Below are 17,043 nucleotides of genomic sequence, written 5' to 3'. Positions count from 1 at the left end.
TTTAAAATCTTAAACTAAGAAAACAAAAACGATTGCAAGAAAACGTACCTAATAATCATTCTCATTTATGACACATACATACGAATAGTAACATTTAGACAGATAAGTCAAGAACTGACTACAACTTATCAAATGGTGAAGAATATACACATGTAGGTGATAGAGACTGCTGTGTTTACTTGTTTAGCATTGAACTGGCAGCTAACTTTGCCCTCTTCAACAATGCACTGTCATACTGCTGCTCATAACACTTTCCATTTAGACTTGATTTGACCACCAATAGTTTACTGAGATTTTCGTCATTCAGAGATGATAGGAATTGTGTCCTCGTCTTTTTTACCTGGCTGACCAATCTTTCACACTCGGCATTGCTGTGTGGAATTGTCAATATTAAGAGCATTACTTTTGCGATTCTATCATATTTGAAACACCCATCTGCACCTCATATATCCCCTATAGCAGACCAAGAACAATCTACTCTTTCTTCTTGCACAACAGACAATGGTAAATCCTCCACTTGGAGAGCACAAAACTGGCACTGTAATGCATCCATTGCTTCTTGGTCATCTTTACCATCTTTCACTGGCAATATAACAGGAAACTTTAAAAGAAAATACTTTATGGCATTGAAGGAAGAAATCTGCAAAGAATTTATCTGAGCTACTTGAGCATTAACAAAAACATCACTATTCAAGTTAAATTTATGAATAATATAATCACAAACTGCAATAAAATCGTTCCTGACATGCAAATAAAGGTTTTTCTTCTCCTCAGGTGCCAGATTTTCTACAAGATGAGATGTTGAACAGCCAATTATTAAATCATCATCAGCTTTCTGATTCTCTCTCATGTGACAGACCACTTCTAAAACTGTAGGATATTTTTTTATAACCACTGGCTTAACAAACCTACACAGAATGTCCTTCAACATATCCGTCAGCATTGATCTTATGGCATGAATGTGAGGTGCTTGCGACTGAAGAACTTTAGTAGTTTTCTCTTCTCAAATGTAGGGATGATAAATGCCAGAAATGAGCAAAATGCTTTATTAAAGTTTGAAGACAGAAAAAGAAATAGTCTCTCCTCTCGTGAAATACTGGCAGTGCAACTAGACTCCTTCTTCTTCTTCTTCACAGATGGAGATGAACTACTCTCCGCCTTCCTTTTTCCAGAAATAACAGAAGCCTGGTCTTGTACACGCACGCACATTAATGGTGTCCCGAGATAAACAATCAACACTGCCCCACTCCAGTACTGAAAAGGAGGGGAGAGAGTAAAGGGATAGTGTTGAAGGCCACTCCAGTACTGAAAAGGAGGGGAAGGGAGTGAACAGGTAGTGCTGAATACACAGTGTGTGTATTCCGGCGTTATACTGTAACATTGTAATAAGATGGCTCCTATCCTATCGCAGGTGCATCGAGGCCGTATTATTGGCATGTGGGAGGCTCACATGGTCCCCCAAGCAATGGCAGAAGCAATACCATGCAGTCTTATGACAGTTTGGAGATGGATAGAAATATGGCAAGAACAAGGTGAAGAAGGACTGGTAGACCTGATATAACACAGCTATAAAATATTCTTAACTACTGTAGTATAAAATACTTTTCGGTTAAAAACCTCCTTTACCTCTTAATACTGTAATTATCAGAGTAGGCTACTTTTTTAATTGTTTGTGTTAAAATGCTACTTGTTCGGAGCATCGACCTATAGAGTTATTTTGCCCCTACTTGCACAATATATAAACCTGCATGTAATTGGAATTGCGGAAGTGTTGAGTGTTGAATGCGAGGAACGTTAAGGACGACACAAACCGCAGTCCCCAGGCCAGGGATATTAATCATTTACAATTAAAACCCCCTGACCCGGCCGGGAATCGAACTCGGGGCGGCCGGACGCGTTGCCCCGTACACCGCGGGGCCGGACGAGTAGGTAACCTAATACTGTACTTCAATACATCCGTCACTGTGCCCATTTCGATCACAACAAAGTCTTGTAGCGGGCTGTCTGCAAGCAGTCCATGCAGCAATGCGTTAAGCGAGAAGGTGAGTCATTGTGCCTTCGACACTACCCCTTCACTCTCTTCCCCCATGTTTTGTACTGGATTGGCCTTCAACACTACCCCTTCACTCTCTCCCCTTCTTTTCAGTACTGGAGTGGGGCAGTGTTGATTGTTTATGTCGGGACACCATTAATGTGCACGTCTGTACTGACATAAGGACCACGTTCCATTTCTGTATCTTCATGTGCCTTTAGCTTGGGAATTTGGAAATACTTCAGAGATGTGTCTGTGTCATTGGACCGCTTTACCTCATCCTTAAAAAATCTCTGAAGTAGCTCCCACTCTGAAATAAATCTTTCCAAACATTTCCCCAAGGATAACCAGCATGTACACACATGCTTTAATATTTTTCTAACATCAGTTTGGTACAAAGCTTGATACATTTTGAAATGATCTTTTCTCTTCGAGCTTTTCTCTAAATAATAATAAATATCAATTGGGCGTAGGGACGTGGCGCCCCCATCGCCCAGTGGGAAACCACTGCAATCAGCCACCCGAGTACCGGCGGGAGAACCGAAGCACGGGGTATGGAGGAAATGCCATCCCGAGTCGAACATCAGGCTCTCTCCAAGGCTTACAACCTTGGAAGTAACTTGGTCGATGTAAAACTACACCGACCCCAAACTACAATTTTTCAACTGCAAAGCATGGAGGAAAATTCAACAGGAAATTATACCCCAGGTGGTAACCAATCCACCGTCGCCTTGAGGGACGCAAGCAGGCCTTCGGATTCTGGGAAGCCTGCACCTACATGCAAGGAGGTATCGGAGACTCCTAGGAACAAAATCAGTCACAAACACCGAAATTTTTTTGCTACCTTCAATGCCAACTCCCTCTTGAAAGTTGGTAAACTCAAACATCTTACGGATGTCCTCTCCCATCATGAAATCCTAATTACAGCAATTCAAGAGTCAAGGTTTACTGATGAACATGCGTTTGAATCACAAGGTTATAGAATCTTCAAAGGGAAAACTGGCAAACGTGTGATGAAAACTGTTCCACACCTCGGCACAGGATTTATTGTCAGCAGGAAAATTATTGATTCACTCACCGATTTCAGCTCTCCTAACAGCAGGGTCTCGATGCTTAGCTTTCGGAGTATGAACAACGTACACACGCTTGTGAACGTACATGTGCCAATTAACCAGGCAAACAAGAAAGACCCAGAAGGAACAGACAAATTCTGGGAGGACCTGGAAGATGTTATATCAAAAATCCCTGACAAACACACAATCATTTTGCTTGGAGACTTCAATGCCCAGATTGGCAAAGAAAGGAAATTCCAAAATATCGTTGGAAACTATCCAGCCCACAGATGAACCAACCGAAATGGGGAAAGGCTTATAGAGCTTTGTAAGGCATTCAATCTTGTTCATAAGTCAACAGCCTTCAAACATCTACCAAGAAAACAAAAGACATGGATATCATCAAATCCTCACTTGGGAGAATTTCAAATAGATCATGTTGCTGTTGCACGAAAAGCAACACAAGAGATCCAAAATGTTCAAGTCCTGAGAAGTGCTAACCTCGACTCAGACCACTATCTATCCAAGATCAAAATTAAGCTTCATCCAAGAAACAAAAAAAGAGTTAAGATAAAGAAAACTAGCAAATTTGATACAGAAAAGCTGAAAACCAGCGAAAAATTCACTCAGGAACTTCAGTCTTTGGACACAGAAAATTGGGAACAACTGAAAAATGCCATTGTTGAAACGGCTGAGGAGACAGTATTGCTAAAGAAACCAAAGAAAAATCCGTGGTGGACTCAAGAATGTGATGAAGCCATAACACAAAGACAAATCGCTTGGCAAAGATGGAATTCCCTGAAGAATCCAGAAAGATATGAAGACTTTCTGGAGGCTAGGAAACATGCAGCGAAAGTGATCCGCCAAGTAAAGCGCGCATTTGACAAAAACCAACTGACACAGATCGAGCAGGACTTCAATAAGAATAATACTAGGGATTTCTATAGAACCTTCAAACACAACCTCATCAAGTACACCCCAACAAGTCTACATTTCCGAGATCACAATGGAAAAGTTGCCTACAACAACAAGGATAACTGCCAAATCTTGGCTAAATATTTTGAATCTTAACTGCGAAGAACCAGAATCAGAATTCACCTTTGAAGAATCCAGACATCCCAACCCAGACTCTTCTCCCCCCCACAAAAGAGGAAATCAAACAGATAATTACATCATTAAAGAACAACAAAGCACCTGGAGAAGATGCGATAATTGCTGAACTCTGGAAGGTTGCAGGTGAAAAGGCGATCGATAAACTAACCGAGATCATTCGCGAGATCTGGGAAACAGAGAAGATCCCAAATGATTGGACAGCAGCCCTGATTCATCCCCTACATAAGAAAGGTGACAAAACAGATGTAAACAACTATCGCGGCATCTCCCTTCCCGCAGTAACATACAAAATTCTCTCCAAAGCCCTTCAAACTCGGGCAGAAGAGCAACTTGATTCACAGTTGGGTGAATACCAAGGAGGCTTTAGAAAAGGACGATCTTGTGCAGAGCAGATCATGAACCTTAAGTCTGTCCTGTCGTACCTAAAATCCAGGAATAAGAATTTTGTAGTTACTTTTGTTGACTTCCAAAAAGCCTACGACTCCATAGACCGACACACACTCCTCCGCATTCTGAAGGAAATGGGCTTTGACAACAAAACGAGAGCTATCATTCAACAGACCTTAACCAGCACTATGTCCAGGGTGAAATTCAGGGGAGAAATTTCGAACGTCTTTGAAATCAAGACTGGTGTTAGGCAAGGGGATGGACTATCACCGCTTCTCTTCAACTGCGCTCTGGAGAAAATCATTCGGGAGATGTGCAAGGAAGAGGTTGAGAATGGCCTTAGAATAGGATATAAGAAAGATGATCTTATCATAGACTGCCTAGCTTTTGCAGATGACCTAGCGATCTTTTCTGATTCCCTAGATATTGCTGAAAAACAAATTAACCAACTGAGAATCCAAGCAGCAAAAGCTGGCCTCCAAATCTCTTTCTAAAAAACAGAGTTTATAACCAACATCAAGCCAGCCCCCAGAGAGCTCATTGTGGAACAGGGAAAAATCAAGCAGGTGGAAAAGTTTAAGTACTTAGGCGAGTGGATAGTACCTAACAACTCTGAGAAAGAAGCAATCATGTGCAGAATCAACAAGATGGAGGTGGCATATCAGCTATCTAGGAATGTCTATGACAAAAGATCAGTGTCCATCAACGCCAAGCTTAGGCATTATTGTTCGGTTGTACGCCCGGAAGCACTGTACGCAGCAGAATGCCTTGCAATGAACAGAAAAGGTCTGATGGAGAAGCTAGAAGCTAAAGAAAGAAAAATCCTGAGAAAGATTCTTGGACCAATCAAAGAAAATGGTGAGTACAGGAGACGACACAACAGCGATCTGTACCAGCAAATGGAGAGGATAACGGACACGATTCGGAAAAGGAGGATTAATTTTTATGGCCATATAGCACGCATGAGCACACAGAGATAAACCAATAGGATCTTTTCCTACTTTATTAACAAGAAAACCAAGGGACCCTGGTTTATCGAAGTTGAAAAAGACCTTCAAGAAATAGGAATCACATTCGAAGACATCCAGAAACGTGCTCCTCTCCAGAAAAAGCTCCAGGGATACAAGAGGTTCCAAGAAAGGCCAAAGTTGAAAACAGGCAAGAAGTGGACTGATGAAAGGAAGGAGGCTCACAGAATGAGAATGCGTGAGTACTGGGGAAGAATTAAAGGTCAAGGATGCAAACGGTTGAAATAACGTGGTCCACAGCAGGCCGAAACGAAGAAAGAAGAATAGATTAGCATCTCATCAATTTTGACATGAAGGGAGTCTGCACCCTTCATGGCAGCCAAATTAATCAAATGACATAGACAACCCATAATAATAATAATGTTTTCGAACTGCTCTCTTAGTTTAGCAGCAACACGGTTTTTTCTTCCCATCACAACAGGAGCATTATCTGCGCTAAAACCTATACAGTTTGCCATCGGAACGTCATATCTTTTCAGAACATCCAGGAGCAAATTAGCAATATTAATACCAGTAAAATTGCCTTCCAAATTTTCCATGGATAGCAAACGATTTTCAATCTTTTTCAATTCTTTGTTGAAAAACGAGACGACGATAGGATCATTGCTACCATCAGTTGAAATCCCAAAAGGTTCAGTCTTTAAAGTTTGAATCACCTTACTATCTGCATCACGGGCCATTTCATTAATTACGGCAATGTTTTTGTTCTAGCACACGCATATTTCTTCGCAATGTCTGAATCTGGGAACATCTTTCTGAACAATGGCCCTGCGTGATTAGAACAAGACAATGCAAGGCTATGTTCGACAATGAATGCTGTGAACGGACATTTTGCTCGAGTGACTGCATCATCTTCCTTCCAACATACAAAAAATTACTTAATTTTTTGTTCCTCTCGAGATAGCTAGCACTATCTTTGTGTTTCTGTGTGACACTGTGAGCTACAATATCTGTTTTCCCTCCATGCAAGATATTAATATCACACCGACACATGGAACAAAATGCATAATAGTTTCCTTTATTAGACTGTAAAATGAACGGAAATTCAGTTTTATAGGTATCCCTGAACACTTGGAGATGACGTTTGTTATGTTCTGTAGTCATCATGTGAAAATACCACAAACTGTCACCGACACAACTCTCTGAAATACATTGAAGTCATTAAAATTATGAACTCTGATCAACACAAAAGCCCTAAAATACGCAAAACTACCACGTACAAAACAGATCAATATGTCTCGTACATTATTAACATATGACTTCGACAGGGGGGAAAAGCACAGAACCGCAAGAAAAAAATACGTGGTCTAAAACTCCAACGAAACTACGCAAAGAAACGAGCGTGCGAACCACACAATAAAAATCTCACTCTTTCGTCCCAATCAACGGAGTTCCTAGCGCTCGCTAATGCGCATGACCTTCTCTGACTCGTAAGACGATTGCCGTCCCGAATTCCCACCTGAACAGCACACACGCTGCTGTAGTGAGAGGGAAATATGATACACGAAGGCGACGGATGATCCGCCCACCAAATAAAGCATCAAATACCGGTAAATATGCTTAAAAATGAGGTTGCGTAAATTACACAAGCACATAAGAATTCGTCCTAGGGGAAGAGTACTGACCGTACTGGAGGTTATATTGGTCAAAAATAGGAAGAAATAAAAATAAATCGGAAAACCGGAAGACGAGTTAAAAATCGGAAAGTTTCCGGGTAAATCAGAAGGGTTGGCAGGTATGCATGTGGTATGCTGGTACATTCTGTTACCGTGTTGTAAAGTTGTAGAAAATAAATTCTAACACGGAGGAAGTATAGAATTCCTGGACCTAGGTCCATATAACATTTTCTTCTATGTACAAGTAATGAGTCCTGAAATTTGCCCTGCCTAATTTTTACACCATGCATTACTTTTTAAATTTATTTTTCTGGCAATAGTAATATTGATAGTTTAAATTTCAGAAACTATTGTTTCACTCAAAGTGCTTAATATTTTTAAAAATATTATTACTACCTAATTTATGGAATGCCAAACAAGACAAAGTATACCACATAAAAAAATGTTAAATAATGCCAATTAATAGTGGTTATTGTACAGTGAAACCTCGATTCTCCGTTTTTTGAGGGACCATGAAAATAAAACGTACAACACGGGAAAACGGAAAATCCGGGAATGAATGAAAACCATCAACAATTTGGCTACACATCACAAAAATGAAAAATGTATAACTATAATCTTACAAAAACTCCTAAACCAAACCAAACTACAGCCCAAGTGGGACTTTGCCTGCCAAGCGACCGCTGCTCAGCCCAAAGGCCTGCAGATTACGAGGTGCGCATGGTCAGTGCGACGAATCCTCTCGGCCGATATTCCTGGCTCTGTAGATCAGGGTCACCATCTCACCGTTAGATAGCTCCACAATTAAAGGTAATCACATAGGGTGAGTGGAACTGGAACCAGACTTATATCCAGGTAACACTGTCTGACCTGGTCGCAATCGAACCCGGGCCCTCTGGATGAGAGGGGGGAATGTTAGACCGCGAAACCGCATTTATTACCGGTACGCGAGTTCAAAATCTCGATACTTTATATTCAATTTTACAGGGGAATCTTCGTCAGTTTCCTATGTAAACTTCTTTCAGTTCAGCAACTTTGATTAGACTAGCCAAACTCTTCGAAAAATCTAATAACGCCAAGCCAAATGACAATCAACCACAAGTAGTTTTTAATTCTCTCATCTAATAAAATAAAGCACATTAGATACAAAAGCGCCCAAAATGATGGCGAAATCCGTTCATTTCTTAATCTTTCATTGTAATTTGGTCTTTGGTATACTGTTCGTAGTCAGTTTCTGGAAATCTAGTACCGCGCAAATTAGGCCTACCGTACATCGACTTTTAAAGGTTATGTTGAACTCAAAACCATGGTTTCGAATGTTAGTATCGATTCTTAAAAGTTCTCGAATGCATTATATTCAATTCTGCGCATCACAAATCCAATCAAATTGGAAAGATAAAAGAAATATCAAAACTTCAGAAATTACAGTTATTCGTGACCTTGAGGTCATCTGGAAAGCGCGCTCGCTGCACATTCAGTACGAGTTTGAAATAATACCAACCATTTAAAATGTAACGTGCGCAAATAAAACGACTGCGGTTTTTGGTATTTTAACACGAAAACGTAAAATTCCCAGTTTTACATTACGGCCTAAACAGTAATAAGCAATTCCAAGACCTCCCATGGCTTTCTTTTTTTAAATGTAAGGTGCAACATCTGTTTTGGTCTCGCTAACATAATCATGTACGATAATATCAAAAATACTTAATTTGTGTTAAGAAGGAACAGTTTCGATTCCTGTCTGAAAGCCCAGTTACTCTGCAGTGCCCTGAGCAAAGTGCCGAAAACCTCTTCGGCAGTACGATCGAAAAAATGTAAAAATATAAACATCTAACCCTGGACATAATATGGACGTTTTATAAGTGCGAACATTTGACGAAACTCGTTCCGTCTTCAAGCAGAGCTGTCAAAATGCACCGTGTCTCCTTGCAATTGTTGTGGCCACTCTCTGCTTTATGATTTTCCGAGATTCTCTGAACAATACCACCCGAATGCGATGCTAAGATGGTCCCTTATGCAAGTTCACCGCCGATCGGTTTTCCAGTACCGGTACAGTACTTGCTTTAATTATCGCAGTGATGGGGCGTTAACGCCAAGATCCATAAATATGCCATAGCCGTCCTTTCATGAGATACAGTTTATTAAAAAACGATTGATCGAGGATTTAGCATTGATGGGACTGGGATTTCTGGACGGTTGATCCGGAAAATCATTTCTTCGAGGAACGGATAATGCGGGATTTTTCAACGTGATTTAATTATGATGCTCGCGGGACCACGTAATTTGAACGCATATTCCGGGAAAACGCATTTTCCGGGAACGGATAATCGAGGTTCCACTGTAGTGGGTTGGAAACGTAATTACAAATAATTTGAAGTGAACCCTTGAGCACTAATATTGATACATCTAGGAGGATGCTATAGCGAACCCCCAGATTTCACCAATGTTTCACATAAAATTTTTTCATTATTATATTTTTTTTCTAATGCCGATTAACAGTCCAACAACTTTAACGCTACAAATTCTGCAGGAGTGTTTGAAATATTCTACTGCTGGCTCAGAGATGGCTTTCTCTTCTTGGTCTATCTCCTCAGGCTGGTTGGAGCTCACTTCAAATCTGAGAGTTGAATCGAAGACTGCAACACTATCCTTTCTGCGGTCGATCTGTCCGTTGCTCATGTGGCAAAACATGAAACTTCTTCATACAGTTCCAGACTTTGCTGGTAAAGGGCAGTTTCGATCTTCGACCAGATTTTGTGATTTCTGGTATGTTTAAGGCAGTCTCCTCTGTGACAAGAAGCGAGAACATGTGCAAGGGTGTGCAGCGGATTCAGTCACCGCTTTGTCTTAGGGTACACAAACGTTATACTGTAGCTTGAGGGTTTCAGTCCAATCAGATCTTGAAAAATGGTTCAGGGTCTCAATCCAGCAGCTGGATGGCATACGATCTTGATGAAGTACAGCTTTCCTGTGAACACTCAGTTCACACCACTTATCACACTCCTGCTTTTTTAACAGGCCTCTTAATTCTTAAGTATTTGTGATATGTTCCTCTGTTTCATTGATCAAAGTTTAGGAATGCAATTCCTCTGCTCAGCAACGAGATAATTTCACAGTCTTGCTGCTGAACTATGCCACATTCTGAAAAATGCATGGGCAATTTTAGGGCTCATTTTGGCAAACATCCTCGATGAGAGGTAATTTCTTAAATTTGGGGTAAAAAAAAAAAGGAGCTTTCAGCACAGGAAGTGTTAAAGACGTGCATCAAGTGGGACACCTTGAACTCAACCGGGAACTTATGCTGCTGTCACTCAGCCAGTGGCTAGACTGCCGACGAAATCAACAAGGAAAAGTGTTGACGAGGTGGGAGTTCCACGATCAACAATGTGCATGAAGAAGGACTTGAAACAAAAACCTTTCCTTCCTGCAACTACAAATGAATTATCAAACAGGAATTTGGGTCGGATATGTGCCTTGTTACAAACATTTCCAATACCAGCATGACAGGACGACGTCCTCTTTATTGAGAATTGTGCCATTTACCACAGTCCCTGGGCTCAAGAGAACCCGCACTTTTACTATTATGAAGAAATTTAACATAAACCTCCGCATGTAATGATGTGGGCAAGCTTGAATTCAGACATTGTTTAGTCCTTATTTCTTTGATGGACCAGTAAGAGTACTATCTCAACATGCTGAATGACTGGTTATGTCCACAGCTGTGAGCAACAGGCATCATGAATACTGGCTGCAACAGAATGATGTGCCAGCACACTCCACAACTGCTGTCCATGACTGCGTGAATGAAACATTTCTGCATCACTGAAAAATAAATCACTTGCGTCACTGCCTTCGCCCCCATGCAGACCAGACCATCCTATTCCAGATAACGCATTATGGGGCTTCAATAAGGAGAAAATATAACAGGGCAGATATGTTTCCAGTAACGACTTAAAAGCTGCTGGTTGTCATGCTTTCTGAGAGGTAACGCCAATGATGACCTGCAAAATGCATAATATGGCATTGTGTTCGTTTCTGCAGAGATCATGGAGGAGCCCACACTGCCATCTTGAATGCCTAATGAGTGTAAGATACTGGGACTGTACATGGGAGGTGAATTACATTTTGATAATTAAATTTAAGTCTGATAAAATATTACATGTGAGAAACAAACAATACCACACAAGCATTCAGTTTTGATTAACTATGCAGTGTATATGATGTACCTTTCGTAACAGAAACCTGGACAATGACATAGAGGTGAGAGTGGATTATAGGCATCTTGAGGAGTGAGGTACAGAGGATGAGGGGGGACAGAGTGAGAAATAATAGTGATATTAAATAATGGCATTCCTATTCACTCTTCCCAACTGAAACCTCACACGATCTAGAATGTAATGAAAAGAAATCCCCGTAGTTAATTTTTAGCAATACTGTTTCTTTCAGTTTTTGTCCGAGTCTTAAAATAGGCTAGGCCAACGCAATCTGCACAGACTGTAGCAAGTCAAAACTCAAATTTACCTGAAGGATAATGTACTAAGTGAAAATTCAATTCTCCTAGAAGGATAACAAGTGATGTTTCATGTTAGTTGGACAGTAACCATTATGTTCATTACTGCCTGACACTTTCTGATGCATTTTTTTAAATTTTATTTTTATTTTAAAAAAAGTGATGGAGCTATTATTAGCCCCAGTGGTCTTTCTCTGTTGCTCACAAAACTAGTAAAGCTCATCCTTTGTTAGTAATAAAATTCACTCACGGGAATGAGTGAGTCCAGAAAATACAGACATCTCCGAAAACCGTAATAGTGGTTAGTGGGATGTAAAGCCATTAACATTATTATTATTATTATTATTATTATTATTATTATTATTATTATTATTCCTCCTCTGCGAACCATGTGACCTTGCCGCGGTGGGGAGGCTTGCGTGTCCCAATGATGCAGATAGCCGAGCCGCAGGTGCAACCATATCGGATGGGTATCTGTTGAGAGACCAGACTAACGAATGGTTCATCGAAAGGGGGGTAGCAGCCTTTCGGTAGTTGCAAGGGCGGCAGTCTAGATGATTGACTGATACGGCCTTGTAATAATACTCAACATGGCTTAGCTGTGTTGATATTGCTACACGGCTGAAAGCAACGGGAAACTACAGCCGTAACTACCTCCCGAGGACATGCAGCTCTCTCCGTATGAATGATGTACTGATGATGGCTTCCTCCCGGGTAAAATATTCCGGAGGTAAACTAGTCCCCCATTCGGATCTCCGGGTGGGGACTACACGAGAGGGGGCAATCATCAGGAAGAAGGATACTGACATTCTGCAAGTCGGAGCGTGGAATGTTAGAAGTTTGGATCGTTGTGGTAGGTTAGAGAATCTGAAAAGGGAGATGGATAGGTTAAAGTTAGATGTAGTTGGTATAAGTGAAGTACGTTGGCAGGAAGAACAGGATTTTTGGTCAGGCGACTACCGAATTATCAACACAAAATCAAACAGGGGAAATGCAGGAGTTGGTTTAAAAATGAATAAGAAAATAGGGGAGCGGATAAGCTACAACGACCAGCATAGTGAAAGAATTATTGTTGTCAAGATAGACACCAAACCAATGCCCACCACAATTGTGCAGGTCTATATGCCTACTAGTTCAGCGGATGATGAGGAAATCGAAAGAATATATGAGGAGATAGAAGATTTAATTCAATATGTAAAAGGTGACGAGAATCTAATTGTGATGGGAGACTGGAATGCAGTGGTAGGCCAAGGAAGAGAAGGTAGTACAGTAGGAGAATTCGGATTGGGACAAAGGAACGAAAGAGGAAGTCGGCTGGTTGAATTCTGCACTGATCATAATTTAGTCCTTGCCAATACTTGGTTCAAACACCACAAACGGCGGCTTTATACGTGGACGAGACCTGGAGACACTGGAAGGTATCAAATAGACTTCATTATGATTAGGCAGAGATTCAGAAACCAGGTGTTGGATTGCAAAACTTTCCCAGGAGCAGACGTGGACTCTGACCACAACTTGTTGGTCATGAAATGCCATCTGAAGTTGAAGAAATTGAAAAAAGGAAATAATGCAAAAAGATGGGATCTAGACAAGTTGAAAGAAAAGGGTGTGAGAGATTGTTTCAAGGAACATGTTGCACAAGGACTAAATGAAAAGGCTGAAGGAAACACAATAGAGGAAGAGTGGATAGTCATGAAAAATGCAGTCAGTAGGGCAGCTGAAGAAATGTTAGGAAGGAAGAAAAGATCAACTAAGAATCAGTGGATAACTCAGGAGATACTAGACCTGATTGATGAACGACGAAAATGCAAGAATGCTAGAAATGAAGAGGGCAGAAAAGAATACAGGCGATTAAAGAATGAAGTGGATAGAAAGTGCAAGGTAGCTAAGGAAGAATGGCTGAAGGAGAAGTGCAAGGATGTCGAAGACTGTATGGTCTTGGGAAAGGTAGATGCTGCATACAGGAAAATCAAGGAAACCTTTGGAGAAAGGAAATCTCGGTGCATGAATATTAAGAGCTCAGGTGGAAAGCCACTTCTAGGGAAAGAAGACAAAGCAGAAAGATGGCAGGAGCATATCCAACAGTTGTATCAAGGTAACGATGTAGATAATTTGGTTCTGGAACATGAAGAGGCTGTTGATGCTGATGAAATGGGAGACCCAATTTTGAGGTCAGAGTTTGACAGAGCTGTGAGTGACCTAAATAGGAACAAGGCACCTGGAATTGATGATATTCCCGCTGAACTACTGACTGCCTTAGGAGAAACCAGCATGGTAAGGTTATTTCATTTAGTGTGCAGGATGTATGAGACAGGAGAAGTCCCATCCGATTTTCGGCAGAATGTTGTTATACCTATTCCCAAGAAAACCGGTGCTGACAGGTGTGAAAACTACCGCACCATTAGTTTAGTATCTCATGCCTGCAAAATTTTAACACGTATTATTTACAGAAGAATGGAAAAACAAGTTGAAGCTGAGTTGGGAGAAGATCAATTTGGCTTCAGGAGAAATGTAGGAACACGTGAAGCAATCCTGACTTTACGTCTGATCTTAGAGGATCGAATCAAGAAGGACAAGCCCACGTACATGGCATTCGTAGATCTAGAAAAGGCATTCGATAATGTTGATTGGAACAAGCTATTTATGATTCTGAGGATGATAGGGATCAGATACCGAGAACGAAGAATTATCTACAACCTGTATAAAAATCAGTCTGCAGTGATAAGAATCGAGGGCTTTGAAAAAGAAGCAGCAATCCAGAAAGGAGTGAGGCAAGGCTGCAGTTTGTCCCCTCTCCTTTTCAATGTTTACATAGAACAGGCAGTAAAGGAAATCAAAGAGAAATTTGGAAAGGGAATCACAGTCCAAGGAGAGGAAATCAAAACCTTGAGATTTGCCGATGATATTGTAATTTTATCTGAGACTGCAGAAGATCTCGAGAAGTTGCTGAATGGTATGGATGAAGTCTTGGGTAAGGAGTACAAGATGAAAATAAATAAGTCCAAAACAAAAGTAATGGAGTGCAGTCGAACGAAGGCAGGTGATGTAGGAAATATTAGATTAGGAAATGAAGTCTTAAAGGAAGTAGATGAATATTGTTACTTGGGTAGTAAAGTAACTAACGATGGCAGAAGTAAGGAGGACATAAAATGCAGACTAGCACAAGCAAGGAAGAGCTTTCTTAAGAAAAGAAATTTGCTCACTTCAAACATTGATATCGGAATTAGAAAGATGTTTTTGAAGACTTTTGTGTGGAGCGTGGCATTGTATGGAAGTGAAACATGGACGATAACTAGCTCAGAAAGAAAGAGAATAGAAGCTTTTGAAATGTGGTGTTACAGAAGAATGCTGAAGGTGAGATGGATAGATCGAATCACGAATGAAGAGATACTGAATCGAATTGGTGAGAGGAGATCGATTTGGCTAAATTTGACGAGAAGAAGAGATAGAATGATAGGACACATCTTAAGACACCCAGGACTTGTTCAGTTGGTTTTTGAAGGAAGTGTAGGTGGTAAGAACGGTAGGGGTAGACCAAGATATGAATATGACAAACAGATTAGAGCAGATGTAGGATGCAATAGTTACGTAGAAATGAAATGGTTAGCACAGGATAGGGTGGCATGGAGGGCTGCATCAAACCAGTATATGGACTGATGACTCAAACTCACAACATTATTATTATTATTATTATTATTATTATTATTATTATTAAAATACAGACATGATTAATGCCGCCTGTGAAAGCCTCAACTACTACATAAAATTCATAAAAATTCTGCACCAAAGAATAGTTACCAGAAAGCACAAAACTTAACACAGGTGTGCAACGATGTAACTGTAAGTCAGTGATTACAGTATCAGAACAAAAGAATAATTTAGTGCGAGGGAAAAATGAACAGCTGAAGTGAGACTCTAGTACACAGTGCATATGCATCTACCTTGGGTAGGGCATGAAATACAAGTAAGCAAGGAGGCACACAGTTTTTTAATGGTATCCTGCAGCATACTTGTCCACATGCAGCAATTGTTTCTCTGGATCATATAAACTACTAGACTATGGGAGTTGGCTCCCCAGGTGGTTCCAGACATGTCCGACGGACAATAAATCTGGCAATCAGGCAGGCAATGAGAGTGTGGCAATGTTGCAGAGGAATTCCTGTGATACCCTTGTCCAGCATTATCCTGCTGGAAAATGCTTCTTGGAAACCCAGTCATAAAGGGCAAAACATGCAGCTGAAGTATGTCCAGCACATTTCGTTTTACTACAACAGGTGGACCTCTAGGATTGTTCACTGGAGACCATGGGGACACAAGAGAGGCATTGGAAGACCCCAGAATATATGGCTCGACGACATAAAGCTATTGGCTGGAACACGTTGGTTCCAAGTGGCTCAAGACCGAAGACGATGGAAGAACATGGAAGAGACCTATATCCAGCAGTGGATTGAAATAGGCTAGAAAAGAAGAAGAAGAAGATCCCTCATATCACTAATATGGGATGACCGACAGTAATATGCGATGACCCCCAGACCAACACCCCAGCAGTGAGAGCGGTGTTTCACAACACAATGGCAAGACTGAAGCACTCATCACGAGGCCTCCAGACACGAGCATAACTATCATCAGTGCACCGAGAGATCCTGGAATCAATCGCTAAAAAATAACCAGTTCCTGTCCGTAGTAGTACAGGTTTGCCATTCATGACACCATTGTAAACTGAGACAACAGTGGGTTGGTGTATCGAGGCATGCCGAGTGGTCAACAAGCTTTCCACAACCAGCAGCACATTCATAACCTCCGGTAGCAACACTATCCAACTAATTGCATCACTACGCTAATTATTCGATTAGCTGCCAAGTTTTGCAGCAAAATGTCAACTTCTTGGTGTGCCATTTCCTTGCAAATGAATGTATACAGCTGACTTCTTTGTGTACAACTATATTCTCACAATGGACATAAAACTATCTCAAGTACTTTTCAGTGGACCTCAGTTATTTCATTTAAAAAGAATCATACCTTGCAGTGGAAAGAAAGGCCTGAAAATTACACTTCACATTTCATAACTGCTACTTGTCAGTGGAGCCAAAGTTTAAGGAAGATAATGAAGTATTTCTACTATAGTGATCCTTAAATGCAAGAGCTGCCTTCTTGAACTCTCATGTTCTGCAGGTCACACAAGACCAGCAGATGGCAATTTCCTACTGCATTTACCTTTGCCATGTCCTGTACACATGGCAGCGAATAAATGGCCATTGCGCAGGTGGGAGATAAGGGTCGTGCGGTCAGGGTCATTGCAATAGGG

The 17,043-nt window shown here is 40.9% G+C and overlaps 1 protein-coding gene across 1 annotated transcript in view; it reads right to left on the bottom strand.

Moving 5' to 3' along the window:
• Positions 1-17,043, bottom strand: part of Polr2A (RNA polymerase II subunit RpII215) — a 364,959-nt gene that overhangs the window by 181,881 nt on the left and 166,035 nt on the right. The gene's annotated exons all lie outside the window — the stretch shown is intronic.

Source organism: Anabrus simplex, chromosome 1, assembly GCF_040414725.1.
Source record: "Anabrus simplex isolate iqAnaSimp1 chromosome 1, ASM4041472v1, whole genome shotgun sequence".
In the NCBI taxonomy this organism is placed as follows: domain Eukaryota; kingdom Metazoa; phylum Arthropoda; class Insecta; order Orthoptera; family Tettigoniidae; genus Anabrus; species Anabrus simplex.
Note: the sequence above shows the minus strand (reverse complement) of the source record. Positions and strands in the feature narration are given on the sequence as shown.